Raw genomic sequence first — 13,444 nt, 5'->3', positions numbered from 1 at the left:
CTCATGTCATCCAAATAGCACATTTTTCAAACTCAGAAATGCCAGATCGTGTTATTTCTGTGGTGAGGGGTTGCGTAGGACCTGTGACAGCTGAGTTTTTCCTATCGATTATATGACAATGCAGTTCATTTATGGAGTTCAGGGAAATGAGAAAAGCCCCCAGTTTAACAAGAAGACCCTTAATTCAAGTGCTGTGTTGTGTTTAATAAAAGAAATTTAAACTCAAGTTGGAGAAAGAAGAAGAGTGAATTAAATTGTGAACCCAAACTTTTGTTGCTAAATCAACCTTCTAGGAGGGCTGTGACTGATAATTTAATCTGAAATCTTATGATTAGGTAACTGGATTTGTAAACCTCACAAGAAATCATATCTTACATAGAAAGTCATGTTTAGATCAATGTATGTGTTTAAAGTTGCTTCCAAATTTAAAACACAGAGTCCAGAATGTTAAAAAAAAAAAAAATCAAAGGGTGCTTTTGTGAATGTGTGTCTGTGTTGGGTGGGGCGATGTTTATAGAGGTGATAACATATAAGCACTTTGAAAAATCTTTTTCAGATCTCTCTTAAGTTCTGAAATGAATTAATATGCACACATTCTTCCAATGCATCCACAGATAAAAACATCACTATTATTTATCTTGAGCATCAATTCCTAATAATTTTCTCTGTCTCAGGATACAGACAGGCATGCAGAAGTAACTAGACGTCCAACACATGCCAAGGTCTTGCGGGCCCAGCATTTCAAACAAAAGAAAACTCGGGTAACACGACTGTAAATCAAGGGCGCTTGAGACCACAGACACACGCACCCAGAAGGGTTAATTGGAGGAAAGGGTAGAGAGAGGTTTCCCCGGGAGCAGCCTGTGTGAGCAACAGGAAGAAAGAGAGCAAGGGCTAGAGCCGGCTGGTAGGCGCCCTGCAGTCCTGAACCGAAGAGACGCATTCGCTTGTTGGGGGGCAGAGCACGGCCTGGTGGGGGGGCAAACCTGGAAAAGTATGCACTGGGTGGTTCCGGCATCCTGCCCCCCCACCCCGCCACCTCCGTGCATCTGCTTCTTTATAGCCTGAAAGCCATCCAGCAGTTTGAAGGCGTGATTATTGACAATTTGTCAGCCCAAATTTGTCGCTGGCAATAACTTTTCGTGAAGTTTCACTCTCAGGCACTGGAGTTTGCGGATTAGGAAACTGGTGGTGGAAGCGCATTTTCCCGTAGCCTGCTTCTCACTGAGAAATGGCAGGTAGAAGAGGGAAAAAGGAACATTCGTCTGACTCCAGTCCCTCCCAGCACATGAGCCATGAAGATCTAGGGGAGAAACTGCTTCCACCTCCTATAAAACTTTGCCCTTCTCCCGAGTTCCTTCACAAAAAGGTCCCTCACCCCCCGCCCCCAAGGGCTCTGTTGTTGGGCCCACAGTTCAGGTGAGCAACCTCGGACTGAGACCTGAAGTTACCATTTTTTGTTTTGTTTTGTTTGCCATTTCTTTTGTATTCGTGGATGCGGATGTCTCAAATGCTCAGGGCCAGGGCCCTTATTCGGAAAGTGGAAACTTTCACCTTCGTGCCCCTCCTTTTCCCTTCCTCTTGCTGGCCTGGAGGGTGTGGTGACCAAGGGGCTGGGCTGTCCTGCAGATGAAGCAGCTGCCATGCCTCACCCCTCTTTGCTGATAATCATTAAAATTCAATTTCAAAATTTCTGTCTTTAACAATTTCCCAAGGAGCCTATGAAAGATGCCAAAAGAGTAGGGCTTTTTTCACATGGCCCCGTCCTGGGAGCAGGCAGGCCCTGGGCAAAGTTGCTTCAGAGCCCGCTCCCAGGAGCAGTTCAGGGCATCGTGTCCGGGCCGGACTGCTGTGCCCACTTGGATGGAAGGAACAGTTCTGGGAAAGTGTAAAGGCAGGTTAAGAAGCTGGGGAAGGCAACTAGCATTTTTGTCATCCACATTGCCCCTGGAGCACAGCCAGTCTGGTCCTGGGGGTGGAGCTCAGAACCAAGTGGAAAGTTCTCACTCTTTAATCTTCCAACTCCTCACTGACTTTCTTCTGCCCGCTCAGCTCGCTGGCCTCTCAGCCTTGATTCCAAAAGGGAAAATATTTCTATATCAGCAAGTTCCCTTCTGTCAAAAAGCTTCCTTTAACAGCTCTTTCTCCTTTGGGTGGAGAAGTCAGCTTCTGGGTCAAGAGGAGGCTTTCTAAAGTGTTTTGAGAAACAGAACAATAGATGCGCATGGGCAAAGTGGGGTGGCTGAGCTTCTTCTGGAGCTTTGACTGAGAGTTGCCAAACAAACATTGTTCAGACCCAACCTCAGAGTAGTGTTTTTCGTTCCCTGCGATTAGTACCAAAGATGCCCCCCATTGGAATGGATGGAAAGAATACAGCATTTCTTTGAAATTCTAGGTGGGAGTTAAGTACCTGACTCCTATTGCCTTCACCTCTTAATCACGTATGACCATCTTCCTAAATACCAGCTTTCTTTCCTATGAAACCATTGGCTCCTCAGCATACCTGGTACTTTTTCTCCTTCCCTTAAATTTTTATCCCTTGCTCTTTTTTCCTCTGGGGCCCGGAGCCAAATTCTCAGAATTAAATCATGATCTCACAAATGCCATGACAAGTTAACAGGAGAATTTGGGGGCAGTGCTGAAAATACATGATATGGAGAATAAGTGTTACAACTGGATGCAGCTACAAAGTGGCAGTTTGGGGTATCAGCAATGAATTCCACATTTTCCTATAGGCTTCTATTTATTTAATTTTCAGGATCTACTGATCCTAATAGATACAAGTTAAAACTGAAGTAAATTAGAGAAATGTTAAAGAAAGACCAGATTAAGCCCTTTCCAGACTGGCAGCCGGGGTATCTTATACGGTCTATGATGTTTTGGACAGATTCTTTCATACCACTGGAAACCTAGATAGGCTGATACCCAAAGCCCTGCTTCTTGGTCTTTAATTACAGACCTGGCAGAGTGGAGCTCTGTACCAATTCAAAGAAAATCAATCAGTGCTTACGAGCCATAACAAATCAATAAAAACAATTAGCTGGAGAAATAATATTAACAACATGCCCTTGTTACCATCAGACAGGAGTCCCTAAGAACTTTGAAGCTTCCTATAAAACGTATTATTTTATTGCTTTACTACCTGATTTTGTAGAATTTCTGCTCACGTGATATCTAAAGTTGTTTCCTGAAAGTGCAACATGAATGACTTTTACAATCATTTTATACCATGGTCTCAGATTAACTGTATCCCCGAGGCTTTGAATATGTCTGTTGGTGTGGACTAACAATATTCTTTTCCGCCGTGAAGGAGCCACATATTGTAGTAGAGAACACACTAGGCTGGACATGCCAAGTAGGATCTAGGTCCCAGTTTAGGCATGTAACTAATAGTTGGTATGCACGGCAGTTCGTGGTTTGGGGCTTCAGATTTCACATATAGAAAGTAAAAAGCTAGGACTAGGTCATCTCTTAGGACCCTCTTAGTCCCTAGATTCTGTAGTCCTGTAACACACTTGTGAACTTTCAACCTAAGAAAAGATCCAGGTCTATGAGTTACTGAATAAACTATCTATTTCATCATCTTTTCAGTAAAAGTTTATACAGAAGATTGACAAATGATTTTTGTTTTTTTCCTAAAAGATCCTAAATTTGACTAGAGGAAATCAAGCTAAGAGACTTGGCATTGTTTTCTCGCATACAAATGAACCATTGTGTTACACTTAAACTTCTTTTCCTTTTCAGATCCAACTTAGAAATAATGTTTCGCTCAAGATAAGGCTTGTGGTTTAGGAGATTCTGGTCTGGCTTGCCTCATTTTAAGACTTTCTATCATCTCTTTTCAAAACCTGAGGAGGACCTCATTTCCTGTTGGAGAGTTCCTCATACTTTGCCAGCCTCCGGGTCTTTAGGGAAGCTTGCCAAGAGTTCCCAACTGGGAAGGACAATTTGAGCTCATCATAGAGAATGAGCTGGTACCACAGTTGTGGTGACTCACCAACCTGGTTGCCCACTTTCCGATGGCAAGAACCACGCCATCTAGTTGAAAGACCTGTGTTTTAGCAAAGTGCAATTGGATCACATGGCAAAATCACCTCGTCAAAATAGTCTCTGATCTGCCCTTTTACTAGCTGTTTTGAGAACAAGGCAAGAAAGGAAATTATATCCTGAATTATATTTTGTTTCTTAAAAATTAAGATTAATTAACAGATCCTTGCCTTTATGTCCAGTCTGTTCTAAGAATTTAGTGGTGATTACAGAATAGGGAAAATAGGTCACAGCAAAATGAACATTCAAGATTAGGTTAGAACATACCTCTGAAATTTGAAGTGAATCAGTATTCATTTTTGGAGTGTCAGTTACTACATTTCTATAATTCATCATTTTTTTTTCTTGGCTTAGAGTCAAGATGAGAAATAATATTTAGGCCAAAGACATTGTTTTGTTATATAGCCACTGCTTTTTAAAATGCAAATCCACTCTCCCGCTCACCCTTGCTTCATCATTTGTGCACGCTCATGCTCACACACTCACACACACACACACACACACACACACACACACACACCCAGCACCCAGATGCTGGAGAAAGCCCTTTCAAGGCATCTAGGACCTCAGTCATGTACAAGGTAGATGGGAAAATTAAGGGAGGGCCGGAGCAGCAGCAACACTAAGAGTCACTGGTTTTGCTTTACAAAAAATCATTGTATAGTACATAGGTATTTTTAAAAGCAAGTATTATTATGATCGGAGAATATTATCCAAGTTATTACAATTCTCATCTAATTTCAAGTCACATATAGGAGCCATTTTAAAGTATTTTGTATTACAATCTGTCACCAAAAAGCAACTAGTAAAGTCTTAAAATGTGTATAGGTTTACCCCATGGGGAATTAAATTTTAATTTATAAGTCTTTCTATTGTTGTGGAACTTTAGGACAAGTTAGCATTTGATAATAACGTGGACGAATATGCTATGGCTTTTTTAGCTTTAATGTGCATGGCTCTAAAATAAAGTACACATTGCATTTTTTCCTCCCTGCATTCTTTTGTTATAGTAAATTATTTTTGCGATGTTGTTTTTCATGTACACAAGTCACTTGGTAAAAGATAGAATATATAATAATAATAATAGCCCCTTGCTTTTCTTCTAACTTTACTATTTCAAGTTAAGCAAAAATGGACACTTTTCTTTCAGGAAAAAAAATATTGAGTTTATTTTTGAGGCAAAAATGATTATTTAGTTACAGTATTTTTTTCCCTAATAGATTAGCATTTATGATGGGTCTTATTTCAAAGCTGATTATTCTCAAAGAAAAGCAGAGAGTTATTAGATATTCCAAGTAAATTACGTTGTTTAAAAAGTATTTTAATACATTATTCAAATTGTCAGCTATTGGAAAGGAAAAAAAAAAAAAAGGCAGTATCTATTCCAAATGTGAATTTTGCGGCTTGAAAGACCTTAGAAATTCCAATTTCTTTAGGACAGCAGTAGAAATTAATATCAAAGGCATACACAATTTAGAACTCCCTCAATTTTTTTTTAAACTTTAACTGTGAGAGGCATCTCTGCAAGGTAGGTTTTAACATATTTTTTCCTAATTTTTTTTCCTCCTTTCAGTAAGAAGGATAAGCTTTTAGAGTACCCAGTCACCGTGGTAACTGCCAAAAAAATTCTCCTGAAGTTTGAAGAGGTCAGCTAGCAGGGTCAACCACTCTGGCCTCTCTCGGAGCTCTGTCTAGCATGCCCCAGCCTGTAGTTGGAGTGTCAGGCCAGATCTGACCCTGGGAGGTGGACTATTCCGGCTCTGATATAAATTTTTTGAGTCAGTTCATGGCCTGGACTCTCCAGGTGGCCTCCAAAATCTATTTTGACCCCCTGACCCTGTCTCACGGAAGCATAGCATCCACGCTAAGTAAGGATTTAGCCAGGAATGACAGCTTTCTGCTGAGTGTTATTGGGGACAGTGTAAACAGTTTGGAAAGCAAGTAAGGAGGTGTGAGTGCTAGAAATCGTTAAAAGCACATTAAAAAGCAACTTAAGAAATCTTTCTTTGTAAAGAAAAATTTAAAATAGATATTTGTTACATAATTTTTATGTGATTTGTAGGATTTTCTTAATCTAAGGAAAGTTTTGAATATAAATCCTCAAACCAGGCATCTTTCTCCTTTTATATACTTTGTTACAAATATGCAAATAAGATAGCCTGACTTGCAATGAAATAGGCACAGCAGAGATGTAACATATACAGAAAGAGAAGCTAGTTATTAAAATACATTAATAGAGAGTTTCTCGGATTTTAAATACTAAATTATGTGTGTGTGTGTGTCTTGATATGTTTAAAATGGGAAAATTAGGAACCTTAGAATGAAGACACACCTGCACCGCAGGCCAAGTACCTTGTTACTTTGTAAAACAAAGAGCCAATATACCTATTTGGATCCAAATGAGATTAAAAATTGTAAATATGGAAGGTTAGCTCTTAAAGCACAAAAGGGGAAAAACCAATAAATTAATAGTGTCTCTGAATTAACTCTGTATTTTCAACAGTTTAAGATACCAAAAGCTTGAAAAAAAAAAATAATGTATATAAATCATCAGTGATTCTTTCTTTTTCCTCCTTTTTTTTTTTTTTTTCCAGGATGCCACCCTGAAAGTTTTATTTTCTCCAGGAAAGTAGAGTTCTCTTTGAGAGTTCTAGCCTGTGAACTCAGTATGTAAATGTGGTCATCAAGCAAGACGGAGCTGCCAAGAGGGAAGATTTTGAACGTTTCTCTTTCCTAAAACCCTTCCCAGCATTCCTTCTTCTGGGGGTGCTTTACTTGAAGTTTCCCTCTTTCCCCAACACTGTTGAAAATAGCTCCCAAGCAACACTGCAGTAGCTAAACCAATTGTACTGTGAAGTTGTTGAGCTGGCATTTCATCTGAATCCTTTGTAAAAATTAGATTTTAAGTAGGGGTGAGTGTCCTTTTGGGAGAGGGGACAAGGGGGAGGGGAAGAAGAGGGGGAGGGGATGAGCAATTTATACACATATATACTCTTTGTGTTTGAAGGCCTCTGTGTCTTGGCTTCTCACTATGTTAAATCCCTATTATAAAACTTATCTTCACAAAGCCTATTATAGTATTCTGAGAACAAATTGGACCATGAATAACTTAGTTGGAAGTGTAGATTATTTTCTACTCAGGAAAAGTTAGAGATGACAACAGCTTAACTAAAAGAATAGTGATTAATCTTAAATAGATGGATTTCAAAGTTTCACTCTTGATAAAGAGTACCTTTGATATTTCCCCTCTTCAGACTCATGTTTCCACTTTCTTTGTATTAAGAATTGTCCTAGTGATTACACTGTCCACCTAATACAGCATGACTCTGACTGTAGATCTTTTTCTTACAGGTTGCTAATCTGTCAGAGAAGTGAGCAGAAAGACACTCGACTTCCTATTGATTAAATATATGGTTCCAAAGTGGGACCTGTGCTTAGATATCAGACTCTCTGTTAGGAATACTATCTGGCATAAATCAAAATTTCTCAATTAGATAAAATTATTATTTAAAAACATCTTAAATTTGTTTAATGCCCTACAGCTTACAGAACACTTCTCAATTCATAATTTTGTTTGATCCTTAGAAGACTGTTATGATATAAACACATAACACTAATCTCATTTTACCAAGGAGGAAGCTGAGTCACTTGTACACTGTGATCCAGCTGATAAATGGAAGAACTGGGATACCCACTCAGATTTTATAGCTTCTGTTTTAAGTGATTAACCTGTAGCAATAGGCATTTAAATTCCTTTTGTGTTCTACATCCCTGAAAATCAAGATTTTGTATGAAGGAGCAAAGTTTTTATATTTCACAGATACAGAAGTTAAAGGACCTGATCGAAAAAAAATTCTATTCACTTAAAAATACATGTCATGATTTAGCGTTTTCCCTCGTGTGTGCACGCACATGCATATGTGTGCGTATCAATAGTCTTTCAGAGGAGACAGTCTTAATTTCTAAAAGCCAAACATGGGCAACCCTATATAAACTAGTAACTGCCTGGAATTTTTTAAAATGTCCTTGAAAACCATAAATTGTTTCAAAATAGCACGTAACAACAAATAAGCCTTTAGAAACACGTTCTGCCTATGAAGTACTGGCTAGCATGGCATTGATCAAGTTCTAGAGTGTTATAAGTGAGGTTCCCTTCTTTTTCAGTTTCATTGAGATAAAATCGACAAAACTGGAAGATATTTAAAGCATATATCCTGATGATTTGATAAACATAAACATTGTGAAAGTATTCCTCCTATCTGCTTAATTAACATATCTATCACCTCACGTTTGTCTTTTCTTTTTTGGTAAGAACATTTAAGTTTTTCTCTCTCTTTAAAAAAAAGAAAAAAAAGATTTATTTATTATTTGTCAGAGGGAGAGAGAGCACAACAGGGGGAGCGGCAGGCAGAGGGAGAAGCAGGCTCCCCGCTAGGCTCCCCGCTGAGCAGGGAGCCCGATGCGGGGCTCGATCCCAGGACTCTGGGATCATGACCTGAGCCGAAGGCAGATGCTTAACCCTAACTGACTGAGCCACCAGGCGTCCCTAAGTTTTACTCTCTTAGCAAATTTCAATTATTCATTACTGTGTTATCAATTACAGTCGCCACGTTAACCATTAGATCCTCAGACAGTATTCATCTGGTAGCTGAAAGTTTCTACCCTTTTACCAACCTCTTCCTAATTCCCTTACTCCCCAGCCTCTGCCCTTCTAGTTTTTATAGACTGGTATCTTTTAACATCTTAGCAAGTTGGATAAACAAAGTTGTATAGGACTACTTTTGTTTCTCTTTGGTTTTTACTTTCCATGTTAAAAAAAAAAAAGTTTGCAAAATACTCTAGAAATAATAAAGAAAATGTTTAGTTAACTTGCTATTGATATAATCTATCTGAACAAACAGAAATCAAGAAATACAAAAGGATACTGCCATGTGATTCTTCTTAAGGAGGTTTTTAATTACATTGTTTTAATTATGTAATGAAGGCAGTGTGGATGTTAATATGGAAATTATTTGTTTATTTCTTAAATTGTATGCACTTAAATTAGTCATTTTATATATACTTAAATGAAGGTTTTTGTCCTTAAATTATGCGGGCAGCCAGACAAATCCAGTTAGGCTTTTTGGGATTAGATAAAATTAAAAAGTATCCAGAAAAGGAAAAGCAACTGTTCTAGCTGGATGTTGCGTTTGTCAGTTTGTATCAATAATGACATATATGATAACCTTTCTTGTACTAAGGTTTGTCAATTAAAACGTGACATTAGACCAAAGATTATTCATTTTGACTTGGAGGTAGATGCTCAAGCCTCCAAATTCAAGCTTTGATTATCTTCTCTACTAATTCTCAAATTAAGAAATGACAAAATAAGGACTCTCATATTAGCACTAATATGTTTGTTTAGATGCCTTTTGCAATTTTTTTCTTATTATATTACCAATTTCATTTAGTTTGTTCATGTGTGTCTTTAACATCTGTCATTGTCCAAAACAGGTTTCCTTCCTCCTACCTCTCCTCCCTTCCTTGCTCCCTCCCTCCTTTCCTTCTTGTCTTCTTTTCTCTCTCCTCCCTCTTTCCCTTTTTTCTTTCCTCCCCCTCCTTGTGTTACTCCTTGGTTTTTAGGTAATTTTGTTTTAAAATGTAGAGCACCTTGGGCCTTAAGGGGCTTATCTAATGCAATCTGATGCCAAACTGATATGCTGCACAAGAAAACATTTACTTCAGTTAAACTTATAACAAGTCAGAGAACCATGAAGTATAATATCAATAGTTCTCTGACAACAAAAATTCAATCCTGAGGGATCAACTTTTAATGTTATAGATTCTGGCAGTTTTCCTCTTGTGCTGTCTTGATATAGTCTTTCTAAGTCATTTAAGCTATCAGGTAGTTTTCAGGTAAATTTCTCATGTTGCAAAAGAAGAAGATGAAGGAGGAGGAGAATTATTTTAGGAATCTGAAAAGAAATTTTGTCATATTTATATGTAAGTACATAGAAGCACCATGGAAAACATTGAAAAGCATAAATAGGGGCGCCTGGGTGGCTCAGCCGTTGGGCGTCTGCCTTCGGCTCAGGTCATGATCCCAGGGTCCTGGGATCAAGCCCTGCATCAGGCTCCCTGCTCCGTGGGAAGCCTGCTTCTCCCTCTCCGACTCCCCCTGCTTCCTGCTTGTGTTCCTGCTCTCGCTGTCTCTCTCTCTCTGTCAAATAAATAAATAAAATTTAAAAAAAAAGAAAAGCATAAATAAAGATCAGAGATTCCTCATTATTCTTTTAAGTCATCCCTGTCCAATATACTGTGGTAGCAAAGGTGTGTTTCCTTCCTCCTTCCCTCCTCCCTCCTTCCCTCCTTTCTTTCTCTTTCTTTCTTTCTTTCTTTCTTTTTCTTTCTTTCTTTCTTTCTTCTTTCTTTCTTTCTTTCTTTCTTTCTTTCTTTCTTTCTTTCTTCTTTCTTTCTTCTTTCTTTCTCTCCTTCCTTCTTTCTTCTCTCTCTCTCCCCCTTTCTCCCCCACCCCTGAAGTTGTTATCAGCCTGGACAGATCCATATAATTTTGGCAAAATAAGATGTTATTTTAAATGGTACAAGAATTTTTTCTAGTGACATTTTTAAGTAAGTCAACCAGGCATAAAAAGGTTCTATATTCTTAGGGAAGCAAAAGTATATAACTGTGTAGTAGAAAAATCACAATGCATAGTGAAAAATTCAGTCAGCTGTTTGAGGATTAATTTCTATAATATCAGATTTGTCCCTCTCTCTCAGTATTGTAAATATATCTCACTTGTTTGAGAGCTGATGGATACAATTCATTATTATGAGTAAAGCATGTGACTCTTGATCTTGGGGTTTTACGTTAGAGCCCCACGTTGGGTATAGGGGATACTTAAAAATAAACTTTTTTTTTTTTTAAGATTTTATTTATTTATTTGACAGAGAGAGAGAGCAAGAGAGGGAACACAAGAAGGGGGAGAGGGAGAGGGAGAAACAGGCTTCCCACCAAGCAGGGAGCCTGATGCAGGGCTCAATCCCAGGACTCTGGGTTCATGACCTGAGCTGAAGGCAGATGCTTAACGACTGAGCTACCCAGTTACCCCTAAAAATAAACTTTTCAAAAAAAGATTTACCTATTTATTTTAGAGAGAGAGAGAGCACTGGAGCAGGGGGAGGGGCAGAGGGAGGGGCAGAGGGAGAAAGAATCCTCAAGCAGACTCCCCCCTGAACATGGATCCCAGAACCCTGAGATCATGACCTGAGCCAAAATCAAGACTTGGCCACCCAACTGACTGAGCTACCCGAGTGCCTCAAAAATAAACTCTTAAAAAAATAAGAAAAAAGTAGGGATTGGAACCAGAAAGTACAAAAAATCTCAAGATTTGGGCCCAGCTATCTTTGAAAGAGAAATTGGCATGTGCACAAATGTCTTTTCAGGATAAGCTATGGTAAAGGTATGAACAAACAGCTATGAAAATACAGAGTAGCCTAGAGAAGCTTGTTGGAGAAAATGGGGATTGAAGAATAGGTAGGGCTATGGTAGAAAGACATGGGGCTGGGCCATATTCCAGGTGGAGGGGAAAGGTAGAGGAGCGAGATTGTACCAGGGTACCATAGAAAATTATTTAATGGATTTAAGATAAGGTTTCTAGAATAACATAAAATGAGGCTGAATATTATCTATTTTAATAGGTTGATTTATAGGTTTATTCGCCCAGGAAACAAAGTCCTCATAAGTGCCATGACAACATTTTACCAGTTATAAAACCATTTCTTTTAAAGAGAGTTAAAATTCAGTGAAAAAGATGGGGCGCCTGGGTGGCTCAGATGGTTAGGCATCTGCCTTCGGCTCAGGTCATGATTTCAGGGTCCTGGGATCGAGCCCCGCATTGGGCTCCTGGCTCAGCAGGGAGCCTGCTTCTCCCTCTCTCTCTGCCTCTCTCCCTGCTCATGCTCTCTCTCTCTCTGTATCTCTGTGTCTCAAATGAATAAATAAAAAATCTAAAAAAAAAAAAAAAAAAAAATTCAGTGAAAAAGAATAAGGATGAGAAATCTAGTGCTTCTCACACCAGATTATTCCTGGATCTGGGTGCCTCTGTGACCCTCAGTATCCTCATCTGGATATCTATTTCTCATATTTGCAAAATAACATCAAATATCAAAATGAAGACTCTTATGGAAAATCAGTTATCATTTTTCAAAGATATTTGGTGGGTCACTTCTTATATGTCACTTCTTCCAGCGTTCCATTATAGAGTTACAAATAAACACTGAATCTTAAAATGTATTTTTAAATGAATGACTCTTCAGCCTAAGAAAAAAATCATTTTTTTAATTCTGCATTCAGAAGCCGTACATTCATGCTTATGCAAGTGAATGAAAGTTTAGAAATATATTTAAATATGTTTAAAAGCCCACAGAGATATCTTGCAATCAGGAAGTATCAGCAATTGTATGAACAACCTCAGAATCTTCAATAAAAAAATACTAAAAGGCAAAGAAGCAGGGAATAAAGGCACACTGCATACATTCTAGAAACATCAGAATCATCCTGTAATAATCAAAATAGTAAACTAATACAAATGTTTTTGGTGATGTAACATGCAAGAGTCTAGGAATAGAATGTTGTTAACTGTCAATCTTCCCGATAAGAAATCTCAAGTCCAGTAGAGACTAAATCCTAGATCTAAGGCTTTGAAATCAGGCCCAAGGAATATTTTACAGGGGAAATGGATTGAAATGTATCGAACATCAAATTAGAATGAAATGTGAGGCAAATACTATGGATGGATGCAAGGGTTCTCAAGGGTAAAAGAAACACCCGTTCTTGTATGTGGCTGGTTAATCAAGTTGGATAAAGCACTGGTTAATTGTCCAGAACCATATATTTAATTTCAATTTAACTTTGCTCTACTACATAGCCTCAAACTATAGCCCCGTCCTAACAAAAGTCTTTCACTTACAGTCTCCTTTCAGTCAATACATAAAGCTTTTGAGTGCTCCTGAGGGACAAGGCGCTACATAGGCGCTACTGAAAGAGAAAGGTGTTAAAAGGAAAAGGAAAAGGTGTTATATCTCTTGCCCTCAAAGATACAAACAATATTCATATTTAAGGCTCCACCTAAAGCAAATTATTGACATTGCAGTACCCACTTAAGGACCACTTGTTTGCAAAGCTTTTCCTTTATATTTACCATAGCTGTATATCAGCTATCCCCAGTACCATAATTCTAAACTTGACTACGGCACTGCAAACAATATAAAAGTTTACAGAAGCAGAAGTGAAAGTGGTTTGTAGAATTGGTAAAAGTACCTGTTGTCACTTCTCTGGAAGCATGTATCCTTCTAGCTCTCAGATAAAAAGATGTATATGTGAATGCATGTATGGAAAGATAGGTAGACAGATGGT

The 13,444-nt window shown here is 38.5% G+C and overlaps 1 protein-coding gene across 5 annotated transcripts in view; it reads left to right on the top strand.

Moving 5' to 3' along the window:
- Window positions 1-13,444, top strand: part of SOX2 (SRY-box transcription factor 2) — an 808,376-nt gene that overhangs the window by 692,812 nt on the left and 102,120 nt on the right. Inside the window, exon 2 of one of the 5 annotated variants that reach the window (XR_004299831.1) lies at window positions 6,642-7,886. The exons of the other annotated variants lie outside the window; for them this stretch is intronic. The gene's annotated coding sequence lies outside the window, so the exon portion shown is untranslated. Of the gene's footprint in view, window positions 1-6,641; window positions 7,887-13,444 lie in introns of those variants that run through there. 5 annotated transcript variants of the gene reach the window in all.

Source organism: Phoca vitulina, unplaced genomic scaffold, assembly GCF_004348235.1.
Source record: "Phoca vitulina isolate PV1807 unplaced genomic scaffold, GSC_HSeal_1.0 scaffold8, whole genome shotgun sequence".
Lineage (NCBI taxonomy): Eukaryota > Metazoa > Chordata > Mammalia > Carnivora > Phocidae > Phoca > Phoca vitulina.
This window is presented reverse-complemented; position numbering and strand designations above follow the sequence as displayed.